The sequence below is a fragment of the Ovis canadensis genome, chromosome 12 (genome assembly GCF_042477335.2).
Source record: "Ovis canadensis isolate MfBH-ARS-UI-01 breed Bighorn chromosome 12, ARS-UI_OviCan_v2, whole genome shotgun sequence".
Lineage (NCBI taxonomy): Eukaryota > Metazoa > Chordata > Mammalia > Artiodactyla > Bovidae > Ovis > Ovis canadensis.
In genome coordinates, this window is record NC_091256.1 from 48,378,122 (window position 1) to 48,393,496 (window position 15,375).

Sequence of the window (15,375 nt, forward strand, 5' to 3'; positions counted from 1 at the left end):
CCTTGCTGGGCAAGACTTTAACTGGCTGGTTGGTTGTGGAATTTTCCAGTTTCTCCACCCATCTGGGATAATCTTACTGGCCTCACTTTAATAGCAATGGAGTCAAGTGAGTGGTAATTCTTGGAGTAATTTGTTTAGAATACTGTTGGTGAAAATTCTTCTGGAGAAAATAATGCAATAGCTTCAGTTAGAATAATCTTGTTAGGGGCAGACTATAGCACTTAATTCAGCACTTAATACATTATAAAGAGGAAATACAGTGGATAGAGCCTGAGTTTGAAGTCTGGCTCAGCTATTAACTAACTTTATGACTCTGGTTAAGTTTCATTGTCTCTCAGTGCATCAGTTTCTTCAACTGAAAAATGGAGACGGTAATAATAGTATCCTCCACATTGTATGGATGTGACAGTTATATATATATATATATATATATATATATGGATGGATATACGTGTGTGTACTTACATGTATTATGGGAATGGTGTTTGGTATTTAATATGTTGCTTATTACTATTTTTAACTTGTTAGATGAATAAGAGGAAAAAATCAAGGTAGCCTTGAAAAAGGACATTTTTATCTAGAGGGTTGAGCAGCTTTCCTCTTTTATACCAATAAAAACCACCACCAAACTCTCAACTCTCCAATTAAACTGAACACTGAATAACAAGCTTGTATATCTTGCGTTTTTTAGCCTATTATACTAGGCAAGCAACTTTCACTTACTCTTATATTAGGTAGCAGTAAAAACAAGAAAAGAATGAACAGGCTTTTGAACGTGCAGTTTTTTATTTTATGTGCAAATACTTTAATGAATGTCTCCGTAAATAGTTAGAGCAAGCAATTATAGAAACTTCAAACACCAGGGAGCCCTGTTAATATGAACCACTGTGCATTTCAGTAGATGTGATCTCTGTGACATTTGATTCACACAACAACCAAATTTCAAGATGTAGAATGCGCAGGTATTACTGTCCTCCTTTTAAAAAAAAGAAAATCAGAAAGTAACACAAGTCCTGTGTTTTCTGATTTCTTGTCAAAATGCACATTATAATATCTTTTTCTTATTTTTAAACTTTATTTTACATGAGGCTTCCCTGGTAACTCAGACTGTAAAGAATCTGCCTGCAATGCAGGAGACCGGGGTTCGATCCCAGGATGTGTGGTATTAAAAAAATCAGGCTGTTTTGCACCACTTTACACCTCAGAGAATCTGAATAGAATCTCTCAAAGCCCTTTTGATAACGTTTTTCAAATTCAAGGAGCTCCTTATGAAGATTCTTACTTGTATTTTCACTGTTATTGATGCTAATCAGGAAATCTACTGGTACAAAAGAAACTGAGTCAGGGGAATGACAAAAAGTATAAATTAGTTTACCAAAGAAAATGGACATCACATATTTGCCTACTGCTCTGTAATCAATGCTATGTTTCATGATATTATTGCATCCATCTATTTCTCTCCATTTCTAGCACCGCCAGCTACCACTCTGTTCCACGCTACCAAGAATTCTTGCCTGGATTGCTATGATATCCTCCTCACTGATCTCCCCACAACCACTCAGTACTCTCCAAATCTGTTCTGCAGTTTGTTGACAGAGTCACATTTAAAAAATATAAATCTTATTGTGTCACTTCTATATGCTTAAATTCCTTTATTGGATTTCCACTGATCTTTAGATAAAACCCAAATCTTTTAACAAGGCTTGTAAGATCCTGTATCGTGAAGCTCCAACTGCTCATTGTAGAGTTTGCAGGTTGTTAATAACACCCATTTCTCTTTTCTTGTGACATAGACGGTTTACATTTCCCAGTCTCCCTGACTGTTAGTGATGATCATGTAACTGAACCTAACTAATGGAATGAGAGCTAAAATGACACTCTGTTATTTTCAGGCCTGGCCCATAAAAACTGCATCATAGTACCAGATGACTGAGATGGTGAAACTTATGATGACTTTGAATGCCACATGTTTAAGATGATAGAATAATTTCAGCATAGCATGCATCTCTGACAGTGGGTTCCCCAGGATCAGTCAACACCACCTCTAACTTGGAATTGCAAGGACACAGTAAAAGAAGGGAGCATGGCAAGCATGAAGAACTGAAAGATCTATTCAGCTGATGTGGAAACAATACACAATGGGCAGCATTGTGGGTAGGTGGGGGAGGGGCAGAAGATAATGTACTTGTTATAGTGGACTAGTCTTAAAAATTTTTTTAATTTATTTTTGGCTGCACTGGATCTTCATTGCTGTGCATGGGCTTTCTCTAGTTGCGGTGAGTGGAGGCTGCTCTCCCTTATGGTGTACCGGCTTCTCATGGTGGTGGCTTCTCTTGCTGCAGAGCACAGGCTCTAGGCATGTGGGCTCAGTAGATGTGGTACACCGGCTTAGTCACCCCATGGCATGCAGGATCCTCCTGGACCGGAATGAAACCAGTGTCCCCTGCATTGGCAGGCAGATTCTCAAACCACTGAACCACCAGGGAAGCCCTATAGCAGACTAGTCTGCAGCAACAATTAGATCATTAGACCCAAACATACAATGACTCAAAACAATAATTGTTTATTTCTTTCCCATAGAACATTTGAAGACAATTCCAGGGTAGGATCATGAATAATGTAGATGGGTACCTGTCATTAAAACTTCCCCATTAATTCTGTTCAGCCTTCAGATATTAGCTTGTGCATACAGTGCTAAGTTGCTCAGTTGTGTCCAACTCTTTGCAACACATAGACTATAGCCTGTTGGTCTCCTCTGTCCATGGGATTCCCCAGGCAAGAATACTGGAGTGAGTTGCCATTTCCTCCTCCAAGGAATCTTTCCGACCAGGGATCAAACCTCTGTCTCCTGCACTGGCAAGTGGATTCTTTACCACTGAGACACCTGGGAAACCTGACCTTATCTCAGGTTATACTATTTCATGAATGTCCTTTCTGAACTCAAGTTTTCTCCATGCATCTCTCTGTGTAATTTTCCTTCATAGATCTTGTGATGACTATAACTTTATATTTTTTGTATGCTCATTTAATTACATTATGTCTTTTTCCTAGACTATAAATTCTGTTAGGGAGCGGGGCACAGTGTCTGTTTTTGTTCATTCAACCTTTACATAGTGGCTTGATATAGGACAATCAGTAATTTCTGTTGAATGAATGAATCAGACTGTTAACTCACATCATTAAGAAAACATTTTAAAGTATAATTTATAGCTGCATGTTATGGTGCAAAAATGTTTTTCTAAACATTAAATGTTATTTTGCCACTTAGTTTTTAAGTGTTTTAATAATTGCTGACATACTTTAAGATCATCATCTCAATGGGACACAGGACTTGATTTACAGTTCTTTTACCAGCCATCCAGCCAGCTGCCCTCGTTTATCTTATTTGCCTTAAGTATTTTGACTTTCTCTGATAGTTGGTAACCACATACAATTTCTGGGTTCTTTTTTTAACCAAAAAAACTCTTGGTTGGGGAACCTAGAGAATTAAATATACAAGGAATCAGTTATATTCTGGATGTAACTTTGTATAGTGAAGAAAAAAAAGAGCATGGGCTTCAAGTAAATCTAGTTTATGTTTGCCAGATATATAAGTATGTCCCATGCAATATCTGGGAGATACTTTTTTCTAAAACAATTATTTCTTATTTATCTGAATTTAAAATTTAATTGGGTATCCTATTTTTATTTGCTTCATGTGGCAACCTATTTCTAGTTCTGCCGCTTACGAGATTTCACACCTTAGATAGGAATTTTGCATTGAGAGAATTAAAGGAGATATAAGATTTAAAGTGCTTAGTATAATCTCAGGTACTATGTGCTGACACAGCACTCACAAATATTTATTCTCATTATTAATTTTTTTGTTAAAAAATTTTTTTTATTACTTGTATTCTCATTAATATATGTCATAATAAAAAGTACTATTTATTGCAATGATTCCATTACTTATAATTTTTGTTATTGTTTAGTTGCTAAGTTGTATCTGGCTCTTTGCAACCCCATGGATTATAGCCCACCAGTCTCTTCTGTCCATGGGATTTCCCAGGCAAGAATACTGGAGTGGGATGCCATTTCCTTCTCCAGGGGATCTTCCCTACACAGGGATTGAACCTGCGTCTCCTGTCCTAGCAGGCAGATTTTTTATTACTGAGCAACCAGGGAAGCCCATTACTTATAACAATGAATACAATTTCTTGTGTGTCCTACTATATATAAGGTATCATTCTAAACCCTTCACATGTATTATTCCTTTCATTTCTTCCAGTGAGCCTTGAAAAAGTATTACATTATCTCTACTTTACACAAACAAGATGCAGAGTTTGGATCACTGCCCTGGTAATAACATTCAAGTCATGAAGACTGCATCAGATCCAACTGATTTCAGGACCTTCTTTCTCCAATACACTGCAATTCCTGCCTGCTACAAATGAGGCCGAGTCCATCTATGGATGAGCATTCTTTCATATTTCACAGGACTGCTTTCCCTTAGCTCCTCTGTAACCCTGGGGAGTTGATTTTGCTGCCCACCTGGTAAATCCACCATTCATTTTGCACCAAGAGCTGATTTTATAGAAATCTAAATACACTTTACTAGATTTACATGTTAACACTAAAAGAAAAAAGTTCCCTGTTTGCCTTTTGTTGGGGTGACCCTTTGGTTTTATAGGCTTGTTTGAGTAAGTAATTATTCTGGTAATGCCAAGGCCTCCTTTATTGAGTCATAAATGTATCCTGGACCACTCAGAACAACCAGCAGGCCCTTCCCTTTGAGCCTAGCAGGCAAACACTGCTTAGCTAGATGGGAGTTGGCTTGCCTGCCCCTGAAGGTTTCTCTTTCTCTGGAAACCTCCTATGAAACCATGTGAAGGGGGGAAAAAGGATCAGATAATTGGGATCTTTAAGATGGTTATTATGAAAAATGTTCTGGAACCAATTCAAATACCAATCAGAAACCACATTGTTCAACTAAATCACTTTCAGATGCTGCATAAGATACAAAATACAATTATTTCCAGTTTAAAAATATAATGTTTCTTAAAAAAAAACAACAACAGTATTTTATTTTATTATTTAAAAGAAAAAAACCTGCCTTGGCTAGAAATCAGGCCCGTCACAGATGATGTACAGACAGGCTTTGTGCAGGTCCCTTTGGATTCAGGGCCTATAGACCTCACTGCAATGTATTTAAAAGTTCCTTAAAATGGATGTGACGGCTGTTTTCTTTGTGTATTACAGAAATATACAGAGTTCAGAGGCTCCGTGGCTACACTTCGGGCATGTATGTCATTAGAGGAATGAAAAAAAGATGATGGCCAAACGCTGTATTAAAATCCCATTAGAAACGCTGGGAGGAATTTATGGCCCCAATCTCTTTTATCTGACAGGCGTCAGTTTGGTGAGACAGTTTTCCTTCTTGACATTTTCTTTTCTTTTTTTTCCTTTCTTTCCTATTTCTCTTCTTTCCTTCCTTCCCCTTCTCTCTATCCCTCTTTTCCACCCTCTGCTTCTTCCTTTCCTTTTCTTTCTTTCTCTCTCTTTCCCCTCTTTCCCTCCTCTTCCTTTTTTATTTCTTCCAGCTCTCAACTTGGCCATAGAATGTCTGAATGTTGTCTTGACTACTAAAATCAACTCCCCAGATAATATCAGGTTTCTGTCAGTGTTTGCTCTTCTTTACTGTCTCCCACATCAGGCAGCATTGAGGGGGAAGGTCGCTTATCCTTTTTCCAGATAGACTTTCTCCTCTAGCTAAGGATTCATTCCATCCATGAATGTTTATCTGAGCCGTCATCACTGTGATGAGGAGCAAGGGGGTTAATGCACCGTGTGACCTCAAGGAATGATTTCTCTTACAGCAGCTCCCTTATGAACCATCAGACTCTGAGCATGAATTTTAATGGACTCGGAACCATTTCTCCAGCCTGGGAGTCAGAGGTCATTGGCTTTCCAGGTAAATCTTCCATAAACTGTCAGGAGAGGTGCAGGTTTTTATCCTTCTTCAGATCTGAAGGCCTTGCCGTTGCCCTCTGTGGAACAGGAGGGAAATACCAAATCATTACTCTATTGAGTATTGAATTACTTACGGAATAATACGGAAAATTCAGCCCACCAAGAGTCGCTATAGGGTCTAACAATAGGAGCAGCAAGAGCCAGGAGGTCTGGTTGTGGTCCCATTTTGCCACTTACACGCTGTGTGGTCGTCAGCAAGTGGTTGTCTCTTTGGGCTCAGTTCAGTTATCTGGAAAAAAAAAGGGCTGCTTCTGAAAAGCTCTCATTCTAGGAAACCAACTCACCAGGAGTTAGACAGGGAGATAGTATCGCTTTGAGAAATTTTAACCAATGATACACAGTAGCCACTGTAGCTCTTTTTTTCCCCAAAAAAATTTAGTAGTGAGAGAAGGATAAATAATTCCATACTTGAGGGAACTCGAAGTCACTCATCACACATCAGTTCACTTATTTACTCTCATGCTCGTCTCTGTCTACCAGACTAAAAGCCACCTGAGGACAAGGATGATGCTACCCGTCCCTGGATCCTCACCTCTGTGCCTGTTTCCTGAGTGTGGGGACAAAGGTGTAGAAGTTAGGCAGTGCTCATGGTGAGGAAAGCGAAGGAAAAGAAGTCCAAAAGATAGGCAGAAAACAGAGCCACTGTCACAGAAATGAAGGCAGAGGAGCCTCTGAGGAACAGCAAGTGGTGACCCAGAGATGAACATCACAGGTAGGCAAAGAGAACAGGCCCTTCAACTGAGAAGTATGCATGGTCAGTCTCTGGAGAGAACTGCTATACTGTGATTTCACCTGGCAACTTTCATCTGAGGATGTTAAAGTTGCTTATGATCTTGGGAAAGTAGGAAAACAACATTGTCATTTAAAGTTGAATAAACTGAATTTTGAAGAAATTAATCTTTCACTAAATGCTACACAGCAATAGAACATAAGTGCCAAGTCTATACCCCTGACCTTTTAGATCCCATGCCCTCTAGACTGTACTGTACACTTTACTTCTTATTAAAAAATATTTATTTATTTGTGTGTCAAGTCTTCGTTGTGGCATGGGGGATCTTTGTTGTGGCATGTGGAATCTTTCATTACAGTGTTCGGGCTTCTCTCTAGTTGGGGCATGCAGCCTCAGTAGTTGCAACGTATGGGCTTAATTGCCCCCTACCCCACTACCCTGGCATGTGGGATCTTAGTTCTCCAACCAGGGATTGAACCCATGACCCCTACACTGGAAGGCAGACTCTTGAACATTGGACCACAAGGGAAGTCCCTTTATTTTTTAATATCATGGCATGGACTAGTTAGTGATAAGTGGCAAAATGCCCTAGAAGCTGGCAGAGTGTACTTTGAGGCCCAGAAGATCATTGTACTTGCACCACAGGCTTACTTCTCACTACATCCTTGAATCAAATGAAAGGCAGAATTTGAACTACTTTATAGTAAAGAATTACTTGCAAAAATAGCAGAAGAATCAGTAGCAGGCAAGAGACAGGAAATGTAAACATTTGATGATGCTTATGTTCCAATGACAGTCTTAGCAGAGCATTCTGTATCTGCAAGAAGGATTGGCTTATGCAAAACTATGACAATAGGATTTAAGGCATGCATGCTGCTCAGGTGCTAAGTCTTGTCAGACTCTTTGTGACCCCCTGGACTATAGTCCACCGGACTCTTCCATCCATGGGGTTAACCTGGCAAGAATACTAGAGTGGGTTGCCATTTCCTCCTCCAGGGGATTGTCTCAACCCAGGGATCGAAAGAGGCTCCTGCCTCAAAAGAGACAGGCAGATTCTTTACCACTGTGCCACCTGGGAAGACCTAGGTTTTAATGCTAACTTCAAATTATAGATTCAGCTCCAAAATAGACAGACTATGGTCAGAGATGAACCGTTTAGATAATTCAATGTTATTTCTAAGGAATATTAAAATGCTCTCTGAGAAAAAAAATTGGAAATACCCAAAGAGTTAGGAAATCAGAAGCTAGAAAGATCATGGACTTTTGCAGGAAAATTATACCAAGAATATTATATTATTTTTTTGATAAAAAATGTATAATATTAGTGAGAAAGGAAAAGTGGTTGTTATCTATTAGAGTTTTTATAGACTAGCTGGAAATTGCAAAATTATGTATTTATTTTGAAAGCTACTTTTAGTTGGGATATATTATTTTTCAAAGGCTGCTTGTGAAAGAACCAAGAAAACAAAAAGTCAAGGTGCTAGATTTTGGAAAGCAATATGGTTTACATCTCTTTCTTATACATTATTTTTATTGCTTCACTGAAAGAAAAAGAATATGGAATATTAATGAAACTGACACTTAAACTCTTAGTTTGAGAGTCTTACTGAACACTAAAAAATGACATAATTGAGACAAATTTATTTATATTTTATAAAATATTAATGTTTATACTCTTTATTAGATACATATTTCTCCATAATCATATTGATTCCATAATAAATACAGAAAAGACACATATAAAATTGCCATTCTTTATTCAAATTTAAGTTTTCTGCACCTTGATTTCCTTATCTATAAAATGGAGATTATAACAGCTAATTCTGAGGGTCACTGTGAGCATTAAATACAATGATTAGTGTAAAACAGCAGAATGCTTGGCATATGGTAATGATACCAATAACAAATATCAGGCACTTACTCTATACTAGATACTTCAAGTTTTTGTAATTGTTAACTCATTTGGCATTCACAACAATATTATGGTGGGTACAGATATTGCAAACCCATTTTGTGGAAGAAGACACTGTACCATAGTTTAGAGAGTTTAAGTAACTTTCCCGATCTTATAAGCAGTGTAGCTGAGATTCAGACCCAGACAATCTGACTTTACTGCTCATACCTGGCAACTATTATGGTTATTACTACAACTACTAGGCTGAGCTGAAATTGCAGCAATACGAATTTAAATAAAGACATGAAGTTCTTGACTGTAAAGATTATGAAAAGTGGATTGGAAAATTTTGAAGTATAAAAATCCCTAAGGATTCTTAAACATTTCCCAGCTGTCAGCTGTGGTTCTACTATCTTGTGGAGACTTAGATCAGCTTGGTTTAAAATTCCAGTTCGGTACCTATGCAAGTTCAGAGCCATCTCTACAATTTTTGTGAATTCTTAATGGCTTTCTTCCTCATGGTTTTCTCTGCTTTGCTTTGGACTCATTCTGCATCATCCAAACATAGACTCCACTTTCCCAAAATACATGATTAGTTTTATGGTTTTTCTGAAGATCTGAGAGGTTATGGGAGAAGTCACATCACACACAATATTATTGACTTCCTGGCTTCTCTTCCAGTCCTCATTTCACACAAGAACAAACATGCTTGACAAACAAGTCATTTCCAACTATCTTGTACATGGTGGAGCGAGGATTGCAGAGGGTATCCTATTAGCAGATAGGCTGATCAAGTCAATTCAAGTGAGAAAAGAAACTTCTTTATTCACCAAGCTATTCCTCTTAAGCTTCCCTGAGAACTCAGTTTGTTAAGTATCTGCCTGCAATGCAGGAGACCTCAGTTTGATTCTTGGGTCAGGAAGATCCACTGGAGAAGAGATAGGCTACCCACTCCAGTATTCTTGGGCTTCCCTTATGGCTCAGCTGGTAAAGAATTTGCTTGCAATGCAGGAGCCCTGGGTTCGATCCCTGGGTTGGGAAGATTCCCTGGATAAGGGAACAGCTACCCATTCCAGTATTCTGGCCTGGAGAATTCCATGGACTATACAGTCCATGGGGTCACAAAGAGTGGGACACAACTGAGCGATTTTCACTTTCATTCCTCTTAAGCCCTGCATTTTCTTTATACCAATAAGAGAAAAATAAAATAGAAATCACTGACACTAACATTTCTGATTTTATTGATCAGAGTCTTCTCTTTTTTGTTGTTGATGAATCTTGCTAAAGATTTATCAATTTTGCTTATCTTTTCAAAGAGCCAGATCTTAGTTCAGTTAATTTTTTCTATTGTTTTTTGATCTGTATTTCATTTAGTTCTACTCTGATCTTTATAATTTCTTTCACCCTATTAACACTCTATGGCGTGTTTTTGTCATTGTTGTTCTTTTTCTAATTCCTTTAGGTGTAAAGCTAGGTTGTTTGAGGTTGTTTTCCCTGAGTTTTGGGGTGGGCTTGTATTGCTATAATATTCCCTGTTAGAACTGCTTTTGCTGCATCCCATAGGTTTTGGATCATTGTATTTTCATTATCATTTGTCTCCAGGTTTTTGTTTGTTTCTTTCTTTGATTTCTTCAGTGATCTATTGATTGTTTAGTAGCATATTGGTTAGCCTCCACATGTTTGTGTTTTTGCATTTTTTTCTTGTAGCTGATTTTTAATTGGCTAATGTTGTGATCAGAAAAGATACTTGATATGATTTTGATTTTCTTAAATATACTGAAATTCATATTTTGGCCTAACACGTGATCTATCCTGGAGAATGTTCCACGTGCACTTGAAAAATGTGTGTTTTTTTTTTATTTGATAGAATGTCATGTATATATGTTGTTTTTGTTGTTTGTTAGTTGCTCAGTCTGTGTCTGACTCTTTGCAACCCCTTAGACTGCAGCACACCAGGCTTCCCTGTCCTTCTCCATCTCCTGGAGTTTGCTTAAACTCACATCCATTGAGTCAGTGATGCCATGCAATCATCTCATCCTCTGTTGCCCCCTTCTCCTCTTGCCCTCAAGCTTTCCCATCTTCAGGGTCTTTTCCAATGAGTCAGTTCTTCGCATCAGCTGGCCAAAGTATTGGAGCTTCAGCCTCAGTCTCTCCAATGAATATTCAGGGCTGACTTCCTTTAAGATTGACTGGTTTGATCTCCTTGTTGTCCAAGGGACTTTCAACAGTCTTCTTCAGCACCACAGATTGATGCATATATAATATTTCATTTAATGAGTCATTTAAGGCCAGGGTTTTCTTACTGTTCTGTCTAGGTGATCTGTGCATTGACGTAAATGGGGTGTTATAAAGTCCCCTACATTATTGTGTTACTGTCAGCTTCTCCCTTTTATGTCTGTTAGCATTTGCTTTATGTATTTTAGTGCTTCGATGATGGGTGTGTGTGTGTGTGTGTGTGTGTGTGTGTGTGTATAACATATATTAACATTTGTATATCTTCTTCTTGGATTTGATTCCTTAATCATTATGTAATTTAAAAGCTTTCTTTAATTTTGTATCTATAATATGATATGATGGATAGTCACTAGCATATTATGATAATAATTTCATAATGCATATAAGTCAAATTATTATGCTGTATACTTTAAACTTATACAGTGATGTATGCCAATTGCATCTCAATAAGAATGGAAGAAAAAATTCTAAAGTAAACCAATCTTTCAGGTAAATTCCTCTTTAAAATGCTAAAAGCCAAAAGTTAAAAACAGTAAGATTACATTAAAAATTAGCATTGTTTCTAAAATGTTATAGCAAAAGGATCCTTTGCTGTCCGAATTCAGGTTGGGTTGGAACAAAGGCAAGCCCTAGCAGAAGACTGGAAAAGGGAGGAAAATGAGGTCAGAGTATTTATTATCTCAGCTCTCTTCCTCTTGGGTCATCTGAAGCTGGCTCTGTTGCTCAACCAAGATCACTGCTTTTCTGTGGCAGCTTGCTAGTATCCAAACCATCTTCTCATCCTTGGAGGCCTAAAGGTAGTAACAGCTCTGCTGTTCTATTTGCTGGAGCATACAGTGCAATTCTCTATGAATATCTATACCATGTGTCACAGATTGAATCATGTCCACTCAAAAGATGTTGAAGTCCTAACTTTCAGTGTCTAGGAATATGATCTTATTTGGAAATATAATAGATTATTTGAAAATGGTCAAGTTAATATGAGGTCATTAATGTGGCTTCCCCTGGCGGTTCAGACAGTAAAGAATCTGCCTGCAATGCAGGAGACCCAGGTTTGATCCCTGGGTCGGGAAGATCCCTTGGAGAAGGGAATGGCTATCTACTCCAGTATTCTTGCCTGAAGAATTCATGGACAGAGAAGTCTGGCGGGCTACAGTTCACGGGATCGCAAAGAGTCAGGCATGACTGAGCGATTACCGCTTTCACTTTCTACTTCCACGTGACCATGTTCTTAGAATAAGGAGAAATTTGGACACAGAGACATGCACACAGGAAGAACAGCATGTGAGATGAAGGAAGAGATCAGGGTGATGCATCTGCAAACTACAGGATGCTAGAGAGCTCCAGCAAAGCCCCAGAAGCTAGGAGCCAGGCATGGAAAAGATTCCCCCTCACTGGCCTCAGAAGAAACCGACCCTGCCATCAAGGCTTGATCTTGGGCTTCTGGCCTCCTAACCCATCCCATAATGAATTTGTTTCTGTTTTAGCTACCTAGTTTCTTGTACAGGAACCCCCTGAAACTATTAAATCATTTGAATAGGTCCCTAAAAATTCCTGGAGTTTTCTTCTTCATTTTTTTTTTTCTTTTTGACTGTGCTGTGGGGCTTACAGGACCTCAGTTTCTTCATCAAGGAAGTTTCCTTCCTCAGTTCCCAGGTTCCAGGAGTGCAAGCACTGAGCCCTAACTACTGGGCTTCCAGGGAATTTCCCAGAATTTTCTTAATTTGATTATCCAATTGATACTTATGGGAATCCTGACTGATATAAAGGCTGTTATATAAGGAAACAAATCACTGGAATAAGTTTAACATAATTATCCCCAGTTAAGAGCTAGTTATGAGCTTTGTTTGAGAAGCTCTCATGTAAGATAGTATGATGCATCAGATTGGAAGCCAACATTTGTATGACACATTTGTAGTTTGCTAATTGCTGACTGCTGTATTTCTTTTCAGCTATCCAACAGTGAAGTCGTATCTCCAAATGTCCATTAGTTCTTGAGGACATTGAGTGGGAATATAATATCTGTGACATGCTAAGAAGAAGAATAAAACAGGGTAAGGGAATGAAGAGTTATGGAGTAGGAGTTCTCAGATATGGTGATATTTGAACAGAGATCTGTATTTTTATTTATTTAAAAAACATTTATTTGCATACATTGGGTCTTTCTTAGTTGCAGCATGTGGGATTTCTTAGTGGAGTTCCATGCAAACTCTTAGTTGCAGCATGTGAGAACTAGTTCCCCAACCTGGGATCGAACCTGTGCCCCCTGCATTGAGAGTGCAGAGTCTTAGCCACTGGACCACCAGGGAAGTCCCTGAGCCAAGATATTCAAATGTAGTAAAGGAGTGAGCTACAGGGAAATATGGGTGGGGAAGGGCAGTGTCCTGGGAAGAGTGAACAGCCCATTCAAAGGCTCTGAGATTAGATTGTGTTTGGTGTGTCAGAAAGAGTGGAAGCAAGCATGGCTGGAGTAGACTAAGGCTGAAATGGGTAAAAGATAAGAGAAATAACCCTGGTTTTCTTTCCTATCCAATTAAAGTATTTTTTACTTTTTCTACTCAGTTGTGGATACAAAGTTTGAGCACAGTATTTGCAAAGGGATGAATGGAACTTTCCCCACATAATAAGTATTGATGGTAGCAATGTGGGATGGAGGTCACAAATGCCACTTTTTCTCCATACTCCTTTTCCATCCTTTCAACAACTCCAGCAAAAACTCAGTATATCCAAAAAGATTAAGATATATTTTATTTTTAAATGAACAGCCTAATTTTTAATTGAGTGAATTTTCTTGACTCTGTTAGACTATTTTCTTCAATTTCAAATTAGTTTCTAGGTCTTCTTGTTTATCCCATTTTGATTTGTGTTGGCCATGTATATCCTTTTGCCAACCTTCCATTATTTCTCTGGATCCATGTTTTGGCTCTGGCAGTCCCAACTACTATAACATAAAGAATTCTTATAGATTTTTAAGGAAGTTTTTCACTTACAGAAAGTAATAAAAGTATTAATTTCCTTTTCAGATTATTTAAATGGATCATAAAGTAGCCTAATTTACTGAGCTTACCTTTCTTTGTGCCCCAGATAATCAAGAGAGGATGTATGGTCTGGGGTACTAAAGGATTTATGCACACTGGTGGTCTGAAAGCTTTAATGTCTCTTCCTGGAGTAATTAATTTAAAGTAGGGCAAGACTGGACCCACATCATTATTTCATTTTAAGTGCATCTGGAAATTCAGAGACTGAGCCTTTGTTTAGCTCTGTAGAAGAAAAAGAAATACATAATACATAATGTTTAGCTGTTATTAGAGCAATTCGATGATTGCTTCTCATAATCAGGAGGCAGAGCTCATGATGTTGCTTTGAGTGGGAGACAAGAGGTAGCAGATTCACTTGTGTCTTGTTGATGAGGCATGGACTTAGGAGCACAGAAAATGAGGTTTAGTGAAGCATGGAGCTTCTACAATATTAGGAATTAAGCAAAAACTGAGATTTATTTAGAAAGAGAAAAGAAATCCCCCAAATAAGTCTTAGAGATATTTAATATTACAATCATCACAAAATCAAGTAAAAGAACAGTGTTTTTTAATAATTGACTGCCTGATTGTGGCTCAGCTGGTAAAGAATCCGCCTGCAATGAGGGAGACCTGGGTTTGATCCCTGGGTTGAGAAGATGAAGGGAAAGGGAGAAGGGAAAGGCTACCCACTGCCAGTATTCTGGCCTGAAGAATTTCATGGACTGTAAAGTCCATGGGGTTGCCAAAAGTTGGACATGACTAAGTGACTTTCACTTTCACTTTGAATATCCTGATATTTCTTCCTACATTTTTGGCTACATACTCTTTGATTACCTTTTAATAATAAAATGATTTTGTTATATTTTCCACAAAAGGAAGAGAAAAATATCTCAGTCTCTCTTTTAGCTTAGCTGACTGTAAATTGTTTCTTATTATTCCTGGTTTAGAAGAATACAATTGTGGCTAAATACACAGACATACTCACTGTTTTTACTACAGTTTCCAGTTTGTGCTCTACAATCACAGGAATTCAGATCAGTCTAGTAGTTTATTTCTCACAGTTCTTATCAAAGTGAAAAAAGTTAACTACAGGCTGCATTATATTCTTGCCAGGAGGAAAAATTCATCTTGACCAGGTAACTATGAAAAAGCATATCATTGAGGATAAGCTAAGAGTTTTATAAACTGGGGATTGGAACAGTGTTCTTCAGACTGGCTTCTGGCTTCATGCATTTCATGTTCCCCCTTTTTTTTTTTCCCCATTCTTCACACACTCCCAACACAGGGAGCACAGGGCATGTTCACATTTTAGTAAGACCTCCAGCCCTGCACCCTTGTTTAGTGACACTGGGAGGAAAGCACGAGCAGCGGTAGGAGGCAGCCTGGTGATACCGTTTCTACACGAGCATGGCTAGAAGTAACTTTGGATACATGGAAGTGACTGCAAACCCCATAACGATAGCCCACGAAACCCAAACTAGATCTATTAC

At 38.3% G+C, this 15,375-nt stretch overlaps 1 long non-coding RNA gene across 7 annotated transcripts in view; it reads left to right on the plus strand.

Moving 5' to 3' along the window:
* LOC138416460 (uncharacterized) overlaps positions 1-15,375 on the plus strand; it is a 59,195-nt gene that overhangs the window by 36,407 nt on the left and 7,413 nt on the right. For 2 of the 7 annotated variants that reach the window (XR_011247685.1, XR_011247687.1), the window contains exons 2-6: positions 1,893-2,154; positions 4,268-4,533; positions 5,239-5,398; positions 5,856-5,950; positions 6,490-6,721. This is a non-coding gene — a long non-coding RNA (uncharacterized lncRNA). Of the gene's footprint in view, positions 1-1,892; positions 2,155-4,267; positions 4,534-5,238; positions 5,399-5,855; positions 5,951-6,489; positions 6,722-12,820; positions 12,923-15,375 lie in introns of all 7 variants that reach the window. The other 5 variants (XR_011247684.1, XR_011247686.1, XR_011247683.1 and 2 more) reach the window with 4 other exon arrangements.